General features: G+C 44.8%; 1 protein-coding gene across 1 annotated transcript in view; it reads left to right on the top strand.

Moving 5' to 3' along the window:
• Positions 1–1679: 1679 nt before the first annotated feature.
• The window catches only part of INSYN1 (inhibitory synaptic factor 1), a 40190-nt gene continuing 24479 nt past the window's right edge, over positions 1680–17390 (top strand). Inside the window, exons 1-2 of the mRNA XM_082254060.1 lie at positions 1680–2031; positions 2539–2815. The gene's annotated coding sequence lies outside the window, so the exon portion shown is untranslated. The remainder of the gene's footprint in view (positions 2032–2538; positions 2816–17390) is intronic.

The following is a 17390-nucleotide window of genomic DNA, read 5'->3' on the forward strand; positions in this document are numbered from 1 at the left end:
ACCCTCAGACTGTACAAAGCCTTGTACACACTACTGGTTGGGTTGAACGGTGGGCTGGGCTGGGCTGAATGAAAAAATAAAAACTGACAGCACAGGTCGGAGTCACTGTACTAAGAATTTGATGTCAGTACAGCAATCTCCCCTGCTGTGCTATTGTGTTCTGACAGTGGGAGCCCCCCTCCCCCCACCCCGCGGCAGAACACTCCACTCCAGTCGGCAGACCTTTTTCAGTCATGATCCTTCGATAGAAGTCAGCCAAATGTCCAGCTTCTTTTGGACCGGCTGTCGTACACACGGGCCAAATGTAGGCTGGTTCAATAGAATGCCATCTGACTTTCAGCCCGTGTGTACTATGCTCAGGGCTTTTTTTCAGTGGGACACGGCGAATGCAGTTCCGGCACCTATAGCACTGGATGTATGTAATTGAAAGGGGTGCTGGGGTATGTGCTGAGGGGTCTATTGTTGGTGGTGGGGATCTATTTTTGCTGGTAAGAGCAATTGTTGCTGGGATGGATCTATTGTTGCTGGCTGCTGGGGAGTCTATTGATGCTGGCTGCTGGGAGACCTGTAGTTGCTGCCGGGGGTCTATTGTTGCTTGAGTGATATTTTGTTGTGTGGGGGGGGTCTATTGTTGCTGAGGGGTGTCTTTTGCTGCTGACTGCAGGGGATCTTTAACAAATTCCATACAAATTACTTAGCACCACAAAATAATACTTGGCTTTGGGGCAGTACTAAGATGTGGGTAGGGGGTGGAAACATGGGAGGGTGCTCGGAAGTAGGTATGAGATAGTTCCTGCACCTATGCCCTGAGAAAAAAAGCCCCGACTAGGCTTAACTCTACAGAACAAAACAGTAATTATGTTTTCTTATACTGTAATGTCATAGTATGTATACAACATTTGTAAATGTGATGCAGCAATAGAACTTCAGGTTGAATGATGCATTCATAAGCTAGAGCTATCATAGCCCTGCTCGTGGAGATTTCCCTAAACATGCTGCAGCTATAGGATAATCATAAAGGATATGACATACTCTGCAACTTTTTATAAACAGGAGAGTAAAGTCTGTTTTTATCACAGCGTAATAGACAAGTCTTCAATACGGAAGATTTACAAAGTGTTGCTTAGGGACTTCCCACACAAAATATGGCAATTTGCTATAACTACGCAATTGCTATTGTAAATGATGTGCATAGGAGGGAAACAGTGCAAATGTAATTGCCAATTTCTTTCAATTGCTAAAAACAAAAGAGCAAAGCACAGGAGAAGCATGAAAAAAGCCATCAGCGTACATATATCACTTCTTCATTCAGCATTCCTTTTTTTTTTTTTTCAGAATGGAGCATGTAATGAACCAATATTCTGCAGGTATTGGAAAGATAATTAGCACAACAACACATTACATGGCCTGACTGCTGATGGGAGAAAGAGTTAAGGAAGACTGCGGTTCGCTAGCAGGGGAGGGGTTAATGCAGTGAAGAGGGATTTTGGGGCCATGGCCTATCATGGAATGCTTGTGGCTGGGAAATAGTTAATAAGCCTACTGCAATTCCTGGTACAGGACAAGTCATAAAGTAGGCGACTACCCGCTGAGAGGCATAGGAGTATTACTCTGCATAGGAGTAATACTCTGCAAATGTCTATTAAACAATGTTCAGTATTTCTCTCCCTCCTTCACCATCATTTCCCCCCTCCCCCTCCTCTCGCTGGCTGAGCTGGGGTGCACGCTCTGGTCTCTGTGTTTGACAAGGGAGAACCCAAAGACATAGCAACGATAGCATCCCCTGAGAGAGAAAGAGGAGAGTGAGAGGGACCCCTCCTCCACCAGGCCAGCAGAGGAAATCGTGAAGGAGAGAAGGATAGAGAAGGAGGCATGTCGCAGAGAGCTGAAGCATCCAGCACTGAATCAGCGGTGTTACAGCATCAGCACCACAGAGGAAGAGATGAGGCCTGAGCTGTGCGTCTGCTCTTGTCTTCCACAGGAGGGAGAAAGGCAGATGCAGAATAAAGGGACAATCATCCCTTCTGGAAGGTGAGGGCGAAAAGAGGGGGATGTGGGGCGCAGCACAAAAATAGGAGGGGATGCAAGGGGTAGTGAAAATAGAAATATTATGCACATTATTGGAATGGGTATAATGAAGTGAGGCCACACATGTATAATTGGAGGGGAGGGTTGAGTGTGCATATATTGCCTTGAAATAATAGAATGAAGGCAGAGGGAATATAAAATGATCTACACTGTGGTGTTATACTGTATATCTATGCCATACAATAAGCAGTTTATACATTAGTAAGCCTAAACAGTGGTAATAAGGGTGAGATTGATGGAATGTGGCCGATGATGGTAAATGATATAAGGTTAGTGGGAAGCAGGCATTGCAGGGAAAATGATATGGAAATAGCACAAGCAGATGTAACGAAAACATTAGGATATGAAAAATGGTGAAGAGGAATAGAGAAGGGGCACCGAGTAAAAAAAAAAATACAGGAATAGCAGTAATGAGGGGACAATACCAATAATTTATCTCTCTCTAAATAGGCTGGAGGACCACATTCTCGCCGCTCTCCTCCCAGTTACACAATCAGCCCTTTCCTGTGTGGTATCTGGAACCGAAAACACAAAGACAACATCTGTTCTTCTGGTGGCCTAGTGAGGAACATCTGGAAAGGGAAAAGAAAGCTATATTAGCTTGTGCGTCTGGGATTACCTGGATGTCATTTTACGCTCGACTCAGGAGGACACTAAAGAAGGGAAGGACATTCTGTAGCTTACCACCATTCAACAACAAAGACAGACCACCCAGCTATATTAGCAGGTAAGAGGAGGTAGCAATCTGATAATCAAGACGCCTGACATAATGTGTAGAAGAGAGGGATATGGAGGATGGGGGTGGAGGGAGAAGCAGTGTGGTTGATCGGAGAAAAGATCTAGAACACACAGAAGGAACAGAATGAGCAGAAAAAGCACACACACAAGGAAATAAATGTGGAAGAAGGCCAACAGAAGTCTGGAATGTGTAGATTCAGCTTTGTATCCTCATACATATACAGCATAGGTGTAATCTCTCCATATTATCTTCCCTACTTTTATAACTAACATATAAAATAATATAAATAGCCAAGCACCTTAAGTAGATCCCTTCTACAGAAAAATAGTAATGCTAAGGTAAATAGCTAGGATAGCCAAATATAACATTTTCAGAGTAAAATAAATATATTATTAAGAGGGCATCTTTCATACTACTTCCATATCTGTCTACAACAGTAGAGTATTTGGACAGTTTGGGATATTAGTATAGCAATGGGAATTACCCAATAACATGGAAATTGTTCAGAGTAAACAGATTTATAACTACCATAAGGAATGTCTACTTTTATTTCATTATCTACTGACAATTAGTCCCTACAACCCGAATTTGTTATCTCTTAACTCAGTCAAAGAGTTAAATATATTATATTGACTAAGTTCCTCTTATGTGCCCCATTAATCTTGGCTCCAGCAGTCACCTGAACATTTTTTGTCAAGTTTGGTTGTTTTTACATTTCACATATTCAGATATTAGTAACAACATCAAAAAGGTGTGATTGCTGCTATAATTAAATCCATAAGTAACTTCAGGTTATGGGGAACTTGGGTAAAATGTTAGTATGGTGTCCCTCGTGAAAAAACAGGTTTTCTTCTTCTGTTAGTAAAAATAACATAAAAAGTGGCATCATACATGGTATCAGTATCACATATTCTTGTCAAAAATACGCCACATAGTTCAAAGCCCATATTATTCAACGGATGTCCAATTCAGTGCCCTGAGATGACCAAATTTGCCTTTGTGAGGCATTAATCAAAAGTTTCAATCTTGTAGTACTTAATGCATTGTGTGAATAATAATTTGCCATGCAAGAAGCTTAATAAACATTGCTGGCCTGTCGCCCTGACACTTGCCAAGCTTCCATTTGGCAGTTTAAAAAAAAAATGTCCAATATAAAAATCAGAGATGTTTGCCTAATGTATTAATGTTGTATACATTATAATAAATTAGTTGATAGTAAAAGAAGGTGGGGACCCAAGTATGGGGTGGCACAAGATAGTATTCTATGCAGTTTCAGATAGCTAAGAAGGATACCTATGTGTATCTCTGTATGGATTTTGTAGAACCTTACTATAATAACAGACCCCCTAGCTCCTCACAGAAGATAAAAATTTGCTGCTGCTCAGGATGAACCTGATCTAACCAAACCTGCAAAGCCAAGTGTATGCAATGTTTACATGACCTAAATCCTGTAAAACAGTCCTGCCATTTATTTAGATCACGATAATAGCTCTCCAAATATCTTCATTATATAAGGATATTTCTGGGTTTTCAAATTTCCTAGCGAAAGAATGATGATGATCAGGTATAATGATATAAAGATACAGATCTATGATTATTATTTTTATTATTATATTTCAATTCGTTCTTACATATGTTTAATATCAATCTATTGTAAACAGGTTGACAAGCTAACTTTTCTTCATCTTGTTTTTGAATATGTATATTGTTTCTGGTAGTTTTTTTTATGTCTAACATTGGATCAACATCCTATGCAGGATGAAACTAGGTAACCACAGGCACCATAAGTTATACTTCACCCCACTGCCAGCTATAGGATGGCTCCAGGGAAGGTGCCCTTGCTTCAAACAAACTCCTCTGTGCTTTGTTCAGCAGTACTGCATTTAATTTAGTAGCCACCTGAATTATAAACAGTAGTGCCAAATGCTTTATAAGTATATAGCTTGTTGATGGAAGTGGGTTGGAGGATACTGCAGTGGGACCATATCAAACCCATGTGGGCTACTATGGAGTTAGTTCCTATAATGATTATTTTTAAACCCATAAATTAAATGCCATTTCAAATCTCTTGGGTAGAATGGGGCATCAAATTATTCTATAGCCTTGTTTAGAGCCTGTTGCTGCTTCATTTAAATGTGCTTTAACAGCACAAATATAATTAGTCCCAATACTCCTTTCATAGATTATCTGTCCTGTTTCTTTAGGTATTGACTCTAATCACAGAAATGCACTGCTGTCAGTATTTTTCTAAAGGTATTTTGGTAGGTTTGGTATTTTATATATTTAAATTTAATATTTACTGTTCCTATGGCAACTACCCATTAGAGTGTTTAGTGTACTCCTAAAACTGGCTGAATTCATTCTTTAAACTATACACATTATGTTACACAAAATTAAAACCCACCCCATATAATGGATTGTAGGAGATAGTGAGGTAAGATGAATGTAGTAATTTCAGTACCACTTTTAGGATTTGCCTTTCTAAAATCCTACTGTATGTTGCTCATTGGCAACCTTTTTCCTGATAGTCAGCCTTATACATCCTGGCCAACAAATCTGATCTTCGCACTTATGTTTCTCGAGTATGCATTTAAGAAAAAAATCGCTCTTGGTGGACTTGCAGCCCCAAGGTTTGTATAGAGATCAAGCTTGTCACATTTCACTGACTTTACTGGGTCAGCCTTAAGCACACTGTTTTTTTTTTTTTTAAATGCCCTTTTCACTTTTCTTGAACTTTACTTTTCCTGAACCTATATTCTTGTGTAGCATTACCTAAGGTCTTACACCACTTGCACCACAATTATAAGAAGTTATTGGCAGATATGCACATGTCTAATGTTTCTATATTAATGTTCATCCCAGAGTTAGTTATGGACCCCAAACAGAATAAGTATTATGATACCAATGGGGAGAAGTACTATAACTTTAATTTCAATAATAGCAAAGGTTTCAAGGTTGCTTTGAAAGGTCTTCGGAACAATACCTGTCCATTATGCCTGCCTCTGCCAATGACCAACTGAGCCTATGGCATGGAAAAACCTCAGAATTTGTTTAGTGTTGGGTACTGCCATATACTACTTACATATCTGTATACATGCTGTTTCTTGTAGTAAATGGTTACATTCTACATTTACATCCAAAATTTAAAAATCAAATGTTCACTTGGAAAAAAACGGAACTTTTTTCACTTATTTCCAGTTAGCCCTTTTCTCCAGTAATGTTGATACAAAGACCCAAAAGGCAAATTTTCTTTTAAAAATGTAGGGTTTCTAGAATCCTGTTAAAAATACACTTATTTTAGATGTAAAAATTGAATTGGTTATTTGAACACACATCGTCTGTGAAGATTATCATCTACCCAGGTCATGGTAAAACTAATAGTAGTAGGTCAAATTTAACTAAGACTTAGGGCTCTTTCACACGGGCGTTCCGTATGTCCGTTTTTCATCCCATCCGTTTGCGGATGAAAAACGGACATAATGTATCTCTATGTAAATACGGATGTCAGTGGATAATCATTCGCTGACATCCGTTTTTCGTCCGTTCCGTTCAGTTCAGTTTTTTTGAACTGAAGAGAACCCTATTTTTTCTTCCGTTCAAAAAACGGAACGGACGCAAAAACGGATGTCAGTGGTGTCATCCGCTGACATCCGTATTTACATAGAGATGCATTATGTCCGTTTTTCATCCGCAAACGGATGGGATGAAAAACGGACATACGGACCGGATGACACAAGTGTCATCCGTGTCCGTTTCAAAAAGGGAACTGATCGGGCATAAAAAACTGAACGCCCGTGTGAAAGAGCCCTTACTCTGTAATGTTGAAGACTTTTCACTATTCATTCAAGTAGCTTATTCAACTATTTTTAACATTACAAGACAAATGCAGTAGAATGTGACTAACTGCTACTACCTACACACATATTACTACAAAAACAATGGCTTACAGAAGTTTTTAAGTAGCTGAAGCATAATGTAGAGGATACTTTAAAAGAGAACCTATGAGAAAAGAAATATGGGAGCTGCCATTGCTGTTTTAAAAGGTACCCGCTCCAGGAATCAATCTGCTTTACTCTATACTGAGTCACTTGGAACAACTTTTGACTTCACTGCTTGCATACCTCTCAGAAGTGAACCAAAATAAGGATGCCAATCCAGGAGCTTTCACCATTAAAGAAACACAGTCACTCGCCCTATTCATAGCAACATTACTGTCTGTGCCATGCTCCATTGCCACTTCCCTTCCCTACAGGAGCTCTTGCTAATGGAGCAGGGCTTCCAGATATGGGGGAACATGTGAACTTCCCTATCTGACAGTGCTGGGCATGAGTGGCCAATATCAACCAATTACCAGGCCCAAACACTATTACGTGGGGGGGGGGGGGGCTTTATATCATGCTCCTATCTAAGCTCTGGCAAGACCTGACACCGTAGCCTAGAAGGGCAGTAGAGCTGCAGGTAGGGGAGTAGTTAGAGAAGACACCCAGGCTGGGTAAATGTATATACCTGGGGTGGTCTATGTGCAGACACTGTAAATTTGCTTTAAATTTTCAATTCACATTGACATATTTTACATGGGCTTCGGCTTGTAAAGGAGCAGTGTGAACAGCAAGGTTTTATGAAAATTTCAGCCAAGCTTCAATCAGCTGTCTCTAATGCCCTATACACACGTGCAGATTATCTGCAGACTTTTGTCTGCAGACTTACCAAAACCATATATAATATGAGGTCAAACCTAAACACTTTCAATTTGTATGCAATCCGGCAGGCCCTTGCACTACATAGAAAAGGTAAGTCTGCAGACAAAAGTCTGCAGATAATCTGCACGTGTGTACGGGGCATAAGCCTTTAAAGTGTCCATTAGCTGTTTGAAATTGTTATACAAAGATCTTAATGCAAGTGCTGACTGTCACTTTAAACAAGCTGCTAGCTTTCAAGCTTCAAGTAGTGCTGAAGCCCACTAGCAGCTTGTTTAACCACCCAGGCCAATTTTTAGCTTTCAGCACTCACACTTTGAATGAGATTTGTTTGGTCATGCAACACTGTACCCAAATTTAATTTTTATAATTTTTTTACACAAATACAGCTTTCTTTTGGCGATTTTTATTTTTTTGCGCTACAGATCAAAAAAGAATTTTAGTAAAAAGTAATTTCTCTTCATAAATTTTGACTAAATTTTATACTGCTACATTTCTTTGGTAAAAATAACCCAAATCACTGTATATTATTTGGTCTATTAGTTATAGAGTACACAAGCTATTGTACCAATCATTGAAAATTGATCACACCTGATGTACTGACGGCCTATCTCATTTTTTGAGGCCCTAACATGTCAAGACAATACAAATATTCCTCCAATTACCCCTTTTTGGAAAGTAGACAGTAAAAAGGTATTTAGTAAGAGACATGACAAGTTTTTTTAAGTTGTAACTTTTTCCCACAATTCCTTGTAAATTAAGAAATTAATTATTTAATTTTTTTTCCCCACAAAAATGTCAAATTAACAAGTTATTTATCTCACACAGCATAGGCATACTTGCAACTACACCCCAAAACACATTTTGCTACTCGTCCTGAGTATGGCAATACTACATGTGTGAGACTTTTTCACAGACTGACCACTTAGAGAAGCCAATATCCAAGTAGCACCTTTAGCCATTATCCACTTTAAGACCAGGCTTTCTTCTGACACTTTTTGTTTACAAGTAAAAATCTGTATTTTTGCTAGAAAATGACTTAAAACTCCCAAATATTATATATTTTTGTGGCAGAGGCCCTAGAGAATAAAATGGTGGTTTTTGCAAATTTTTATGTCACAGAGTATTTACGCAGCAGTTTTTCAAATGCAATTTAATTAATTTCAATGCACACAGAGACAATATAGTACCCACATTTTTGGTAAAATATATATGGTGTTGCGTCAGGTGAATAGAGACCAAACATATTATGCTTTAAAATTCCGCACACTTGTGAAATGGCTCTGGTATTTGAAAATCTCCATAGGCGACGCTTTATAAGCCTTTAATGCACATGGGAGGTCTGGTGCTAGAATTATTGCTCTCGTTCTGATGGTTACTGTGATAATTCACATGTGTGGTGCTATCGCTGTTTACGTATGCGTATGGGACCAACATGTGCATTCGCCTTTGCATGCGAGCAGAGGTGGACGGGGACGCTTTAAATGTTTTATTTATTTATTAGTGGAACACTGATACACTGACAGATGTTTTTGTGCAATATAAAAGAAAGAAATTACTCCTGCACTTAAGGGGTTGTCTTGCGACTGGTATCCTGAAAATGCGATTCAGGTTTAATCTACGTTGTCCTGGCTGTGCTGCCACTCTCAACAGGTCATGGTAGATGTTTTTGTGGACTTGTACACAGACAGATGTTGATCGGCCACCGGATGTTGATGTCACAATGGTACACTGTTGCACTATTGCAGATGTTTTATGCACTGGTACAGATGTGATGGGACACTGACAGATGTTTTGTGCACTGGTACAGATGTGATGGGAACACTGACAGAGGTTTTGTGGCACAGATGTTTATTGGGGCACTGTGACAGATGTGTATGGGGACAGTGGTACTTGGTGTGCTGTGTGTGTGGGGGGGGGGGAACTGTGACAGCTCTGTGTGTAAAATTATTCTTACATACAGAGCTGTCACAGACCTTGCATATTCCCCTGCTTCCCCCCAACCCAACCCCCCCCCCCCTCTTCACTGAGCTCTTACTTTACTGGGCTCAGCGGGGAGAAATGTCACAGAGATACGTGTCTCTGTTTACACTTTGAAGGTTGTGATTAGGCACAGCCGTCATGATCAGAAGGGTCAATCCTAGCGCCCATAACCCGATCCCATCTTGGCTGTGTCCTGAGATCACAGCCATCACAGGATAGCACCGCGCTGTAGGCACTCGTTCTGAGGGACGTTCCTGAATGTTCACTCAGAACCACGAAAGGCCCACCTGGCCGTATATATATAGTGGCTGGGTGGGAGGAGGTTAAAGTGACAATCAGCACTCCCATTAGGATCTGTGTTCAATATTTACCAATTGGAGCTAAATGGTACTTTAAGAGTCAGTTCACAAGACTCCTTACTACTTCGGGGGCGACTTGTGCATTACCATGCACAACGACTTTGGAGCGACTTGCAGGGATTTCACATAATGGAAGTCTATGCAAGTCGCTCCGAGGTCACCCCGAAGTAGTACAGGACCCTTTTTCTAAGTTGGAGCGACTTGTGTCGCTCCTATTAGAACGGGTCCTGTAGCAGTCAATGGACCCCGAGGGAGCGCGACTTGTCAGGCTGACAAGTCACCTGACAAGTCGCGCTAGTGTGGACCGGCTCTTAAAGCTTCAATAAAGCTTGCTGAAAGCTCTGCAAATGCTTTGTAAATGTTTACTGTTCACACTGCTACTATACAAGCTGAGGCCTGTGTGAAACAAACCAATCACATATTTCAGAGAGATATCCTCAAGCACTCCCATAGTAAGCTCTTTGCTGTCTCTCACATACAGTATGTCTGGTTCATCAAAATATTAATACTTCGATGATTTCATAGCCAACAATTTCACTTAAACTTGCCTTGGAGGTTTGAATCAAATTGGTGATACATACAAGCCAAGAGAGACAATGTTGCACAGAATAGACCATAGAAGGCAGACTCATCCAACTCTCATGTAAGGAATCTAGCTTGGTGGATCACAGAGATATCTATGTAAGGTAAATTTAATGGGCTTCTAAGGATGGTCATAGATAGTTCGAAATTTGGCTGGTTCAGCAGGGACCAGATTCAGTTTGGTCAGCGTGTAGCAAACCATGGTCAACAGCAGTCGATTATTAGATCGACTCCCATCTAATGAACAAGTTGGAAAACTTGTTGATCAACAGCTGCAGCCGCCGATCAGTGTATTCTGACAGTCTCGCTGTCAGAATGCAGTGTCCCAGCACAATGATTCCAACATCCACCTCATTTGTATGGATGGAGGAAATCTGTGTGTTTTTTTTTTGTTCAGCTTGCTGACTGAATACAAAAAAAATGAATCGTCTATGAACAGCTTTTCTTTAGTGAATTTGCAGTGTTTGCTAAATAGCATTACCAATACAATGATTGTTTTCACATTTTACCTTGCATAACTAATTAGCAGCATGGTGACTAGGTATTTGGGCATATTAGTCTTGCAGTGTTAGAATCATAAGTTAAATTGCTGCTATTAAAACCAACTGCATGAAGTTTCTGTTCTTTGCATGTCGCCCATGCTACATGTTTATGTTTTATGAAAAGGTTTTATTGTATTCAGTTGATGTCTATGGTTACATTTCTGTGTTATAATACTGCACTGTTTAGTTGTGATTGCCCTACTGAGGTGGTACTCCCTGGCTAGTTTTTCCCGTTTTTTTTTTTGGTGAAGTAGTACCTCCTGCTGGTGAAAACACATAAAAAAAGAAAGAACCACCACTCTGGAGCGCCAAAGTTAGTAATACAGCCAGCAGTATGGTTCAAGGTCTCCCCATTCAAGGAACATAATGCTGATAAGTATGTGAACCACTACTTACCCTTGACCACCCCCTGTGGGATCCAGGGGTATGGAATTATACTTTGGATTTAAGTACTTAAAGCGGTAGTAAACCACACCTTTTTTTTTTTTTAAATCTCCTGCAAAGTAAAGGCAATGGTAGTATGCATCGCATTTTGAAACACTTCCCTTAGAATGAAGCCCTCCAACGACGTGCTGTCACCGCTGACAGGACTTCAATTTTTTTACCCGTTCCTCCTTCCGGGTTCAGGTGCTCGGGCTGTCTGATTGACCGAGCCACAATGAAGTCACTCCTGTGCATGCATGTGGAAGTAACAGACCCCAACACCATTATCCTAGGTAACCACTCGTGTCTTCACACTGTACTAAATTCTTACAGGGCAGTCTTTATACCCCAATGTGTTTGTCAGGGTCCAGACTGGTAGCAGGAGCGATGCAGGGAGTGGATCCGCTGTGTCAGTGAGGGATTGGCGTGGACCGTACCGGAGGATCGGTTCTAAGTAGTTACTGGTTTTCACCAGAGCCCGCCGCAAGGCGGGATGGGCTTGCTGTGGCGGTAACTACCAGGTCGTGTCCTCTGGTAGCGGCTCAACCTCACCGACTGCTGATATAGGCGTAGTACAAAAGGGACAGGCAGAGGCGTAGTCAGACGTAGCAAAGGTCAGGGCAGGCAGCACAGGTTCAGAGGCGATAGTCGTTAGCAAAGGGTTCGGCAACAGGCAAAGGATTACACAAATAACGCTTTCAGTAAGGCAACAAGGCAACAAAGATCCGGCAATGGCTGGAAGGGGCAGGTCACTTATATAGGAAACAGGAAACAGGTCACAGGAAACAGGTCACAGGAAACGGGTCACAGGAAACAGGAAACAGGTCACAGGTCACAGGAAACAGGAAACATGTCACAGGAAACAGGAAGGGAGGTTTGGACCAGGCACCAATTACTGGTGAACAGGCCCCTTAAATTTCAAACGACCTGCGCGCCCCATAGGGCGCGCGCTCCGGGAACCATGTGAGCGGGGAGCGGAGGAGGGAGCCGGAGCGGGCACAGGTGAGTGGATCTGGAACGAACGCTGCGAGCACTCCGGTCCAGAAGCAGGGACCGGAGCGCTCAGCGTTACAGTACCCCCCCCCTTTGGTCTCCCCCTCTTTTTGGTACCCAGAAACCTGAGGATGAGGTTACGGTCCAAGATATTCTCCTCTGGCTCCCAGGATCTCTCTTCAGGACCGCAGCCCTCCCAGTCCACCAAAAAATATCTTCTCCCCCTGACCAATTTAGAGGCCAATATCTCCTGAACGGAGAAGACATCCGAGGTACCGGATACAGGCGTGGGAGGAAGATTCTTAGGGGAAAAGCGATTAAAGACCGCAGGCTTGAGGAGGGAGACATGAAAACAGTTGGGAATTTTAAGGGAGGGAGGGAGATGGAGTTGGTAACACACAGGATTGATCCTCTTCTTGACCTTGTAGGGTCCCAAATAACGAGGACCAAGCTTGTAACTAGGAACCCTGAAGCGGACGTACTTGGAGGAGAGCCAAACTCTGTCCCCAGGAACCAGGACAGGAGGAGACCGACGTTTCTTGTCCGCTTGGATTTTCATGCGGGATGAGGCCTGTAAGAGGGACAGGCGCGTCTCACGCCAGATGGCAGAAAAGTCTTGCACCAGGTCATCCACTGCAGGTACACCGGAGGAGGAGGATAACGGCAGAGGAGGCAGAGGATGACGACCGTAAACCACGAAGAAGGGAGACTTGTTGGTGGCGGAAGAGTCTTTGTGGTTATAGGAGAACTCCGCCCACGGGAGGAGGTCGACCCAATCGTCTTGACGGGAGGAAACGAAGTGGCGAAGGTAGTCGCCCAAGATTTGATTGACCCGCTCTACTTGTCCGTTGGTTTGGGGGTGGTATGAAGAAGAGAAATCCAGCTTGATTTTAAGCCGTCCACAGAGAGCCCTCCAGAACTTGGACACAAACTGGACTCCTCTATCGGAGACAATATGTGAAGGCAGGCCGTGTAACCGGAAGATGTGTCGGAGGAAATGCTTGGCCAACTGAGGTGCGGATGGTAAGGCTGGCAACGGGATGAAGTGCGCCATCTTCGAGAAGCGATCTATGACGACCCAAATTATCGTTTTCCCGTGAGATGGTGGTAGGTCCGTAACAAAGTCCATCGCGATATTGGACCAAGGGGTCTCTGGTATGGGAAGTGGCTGGAGAAAGCCGGCGGGTCTTTGGCGAGGGGTTTTGTCTCTGGCACATACAGAGCAGGACTGTACAAATTCAGAGATGTCCTTCTCCAAGGATGGCCACCAATATCTCCTGGAGATAAGTTGTAGAGTCTTTCGGACGCCAGGATGTCCTGCGAGAAGAGAAGAATGTCCCCACTTAAGAACCTTTAGGCGAAGACCGGGAGAAACATAGGTCTTTCCGGGAGGGAGGTTACGCAAGTCTATAGGTGCCACGGTGACCAGACATTCCGGGGGCACAATGTGCTGTGGCTTGACTTCCTCTCCTGTGACATCAGACGAACGAGAGAGGGCATCGGCCCTGAGGTTCTTGCTCGCTGGACGAAAGTGGATCCGGAAGTTAAATCTGGCAAAAAATAGAGATCAGCGAGCTTGGCGGGGATTTAGTCTCTGAGCAGACTGGAGGTAAGATAAATTTTTATGATCCGTGTAGATGTTCACGGGATGTACCGATCCTTCCAGTAAATGCCGCCACTCTTCCAAGGCCAGCTTGATGGCGAGTAATTCTCTATCCCCAATAGAATAATTTCTTTCAGCGGGAGAGAAAGTCTTAGAGAAAGACCCGCAAGTAACCGACTTGCCTCTCGTAGTCTTTTGCATGAGCAAAGCACCAGCACCAACAGAGGAAGCGTCTACTTCCAGGTAGAACGGCTTAGTAGGATCCGGTCTGGACAGAACTGGGGCGGTGGCAAAGGCAGACTTAAGAGCGCTGAAGGCCTTCTCGGCTTGGGGCGGCCAAGATTTCGGGTTAGCCCCCTTCTTGGTTAGGGCTACAATTGGTGCCACAAGGGTGGAGTAATGCGGGATGAACTGTCTATAATAGTTTGCGAATCCGAGGAATCGCTGGATGGCCTTAAGGCCAGAGGGACGAGGCCAGTCCAGGATGGCAGACAGTTTGGCAGGATCCATTTGTAGTCCCTTGGCAGAAATGATGTAGCCCAGTAAGGGAAGGCTGGTACGGTCGAACAAACACTTTTCAAATTTAGCGTAGAGACGGTTCTTTCTGAGACGGGAGAGTACTAAGCGGACATGAGCACGGTGTTGATCCAAGTTAGTAGAGAAGATGAGGATGTCATCCAAATAGACCACGACACAGGTATAGAGCAGGTCTCGGAAAATGTCGTTAACGAACTCCTGGAAGACCGCTGGAGCGTTACAGAGCCCGAAAGGCATGACTAAGTACTCAAAATGCCCGTCTCGGGTGTTAAAAGCCGTCTTCCACTCGTCACCCTCTCGGATGCGAATAAGGTTATAGGCCCCTCTGAGATCCAACTTGGTGAAGTACTTGGCGCCTTGTAACCGGTCAAAGAGTTCCGTAATCAGGGGAAGAGGGTAACGGTTCTTTACAGTAATGCTGTTGAGACCCCGAAAGTCTATGCAAGGCCTAAGGTACCGTCCTTCTTCGCAACAAAGAAGAATCCTGCTCCGGCAGGAGAAGAGGATTTCCTGATAAACCCTCTCTGCAGGTTCTCCTGGATATACTCTGACATGGCTAGAGTCTCTGGAGGGGAGAGAGGATAGATTCTTCCTCTAGGCGGCGTAGTGCCAGGTTGCAAGTCAATGGGGCAGTCATATGGCCTATGTGGAGGCAACACCTCCGCCTGTTTCTTGCAAAAAACGTCTGGAAAATCCGCATATGGTTCAGGCAGACCGGGAGGAGGAGAAATAACAGGTGCAGACTTGACTCGTACCGACTTGAGACATCTGCCGAAACAAGCCGAACCCCAGCTTCGAACCTCTCCGGAGGTCCAATCCAGAACAGGACAATGGCGCTGGAGCCAGGGCAGACCCAAGAGGAGTTCTGAGGTGCAATGGGGTAACACAAAAAACTCCAATCGCTCAGAATGCAGGACTCCGATGTCCACCTGGAGGGGTTCTGTACGGAACTGCACCATACCGTCGAGTCTCTCTCCATTAACTGTGGAGATGAAGATGGGCTTCAGTAAACGAACCACAGGGATGTGGAACTTGTTCACCAGCGAGGCGTCGATGAAGTTACCGGCTGAACCGGAATCCAGAAAGGCAGAGGCAGCAAAGGAGATCTTGGCGGACACGGAAATCCGCACGGGTACCGTAATGCGTGGAGAGGAGGTATTCACACCTAGCAACGCCTCTCCCATGTTGACTAGGTGCGAGCGTTTCCCTGACGCGGTGGACGGAGAGGACAGTCCTTTAGAAAGTGCTCAGTACTGGCACAGTACAAACAGAGGTTCTCGTCTCTACGGCGGTTCCTTTCTTGCGTGGTCAGGCGAGACCGATCCACCTGCATGGCTTCCTCGGCGGGAGGCCCAGAAGAGGGTTGCGGTGGAGGCTGGAAGATAGGCGCCAGACGAGGAAAGCGTCTGGGACGAGCACTTCCCTTTTCCTGTAGCAGTTCCTCTCGTCGCTCAGCAAAACGCAGGTCAATCCTGGTGGCCAAATGGATGAGGTCACTCAGGTTGGTAGGGACTTCTCGTGCGGCCAGGACGTCCTTTATGGCGCTGGACAAGCCTTTCTTAAAGGTAGCACAGAGCGCCTCATTATTCCAGGAGAGTTCCGAAGCCAGGGTGCGGAAACGGATAGCATAGTCTCCGACAGAGGAACTCCCCTGGGACAAGTTCAATAACGCAGTCTCTGCTGAGGCAGCCCGGGCTGGCTCCTCAAAAACACTCCGGAATTCCACAAAGAAACTCTGGACACTGGCAGTGGCAGGATCGTTGCGGTCCCAAAGTGGTGTAGCCCAGGCCAGGGCCTTCCCCGAAGCAGGCTAACGACAAATGCCACCTTGGCTCGTTCCGAGGGGAACTGGTCAGCCGACATCTCCAGGTGAAGGGAGCATTGGGATAAGAATCCGCGGCACAACTTGGGATCACCGTCGTACTTGGCCGGCATGGACAGACGGACTCTAGAAGTGGCGGCGGTGGTGAAGCAGATGCAGGCGGTGGAGGCGGCTGCTGCTGTGCTGGAAGAAGCTGCTGCAGCATGGCGGTCAACTGTGCCAGCTGTTGACCTTGCTGAGCGATCTGCTGCGACTGCTGGGCCACAACTGTAGTAAGGTCTGCGATACTAGGCAGAGGCACATCAGCGGGATCCATGGCCGGATCTTACTGTCAGGGTCCGGACTGGTAGCAGGAGCGATGCAGGGAGTGGATCCGCTGTGTCAGTGAGGGATTGGCGTGGACCGTACCGGAGGATCGGTTCTAAGTAGTTACTGGTTTTCACCAGAGCCCGCCGCAAGGCGGGATGGGCTTGTTGCGGCGGTAACTACCAGGTCGTGTCCTCTGGTAGCGGCTCAACCTCACCGACTGCTGATATAGGCGTAGTACAAAAGGGACAGGCAGAGGCGTAGTCAGACGTAGCAAAGGTCAGGGCAGGCAGCACAGGTTCAGAGGCGATAGTCATTAGCAAAGGGTTCGGCAACAGGCAAAGGATTACACAAATAACGCTTTCACTAAGGCAACAAGGCAACAAAGATCCGGCAATGGCTGGAAGGGGCAGGTCACTTATATAGGAAACAGGAAACAGGTCACAGGAAACAGGTCACAGGAAACGGGTCACAGGAAACAGGAAACAGGTCACAGGAAACAGGAAACAGGTCACAGGAAACAGGAAGGGAGGTTTGGACCAGGCACCAATTACTGGTGAACAGGCCCCTTAAATTTCAAACGACCTGCGCGCTATGGTGCAGGGGCGCGCGCTCCGGGAACCATGTGAGCGGGGAGCGGAGGAGGAAGCCGGAGCGGGCACAGGTGAGTGGATCTGGAACGAACGCTGCGAGCACTCCGGTCCAGAAGCAGGGAC

The sequence above is a fragment of the Pelophylax lessonae genome (assembly GCF_965119305.1).
Source record: "Pelophylax lessonae genome assembly, chromosome: 4".
Taxonomy (NCBI): domain Eukaryota; kingdom Metazoa; phylum Chordata; class Amphibia; order Anura; family Ranidae; genus Pelophylax; species Pelophylax lessonae.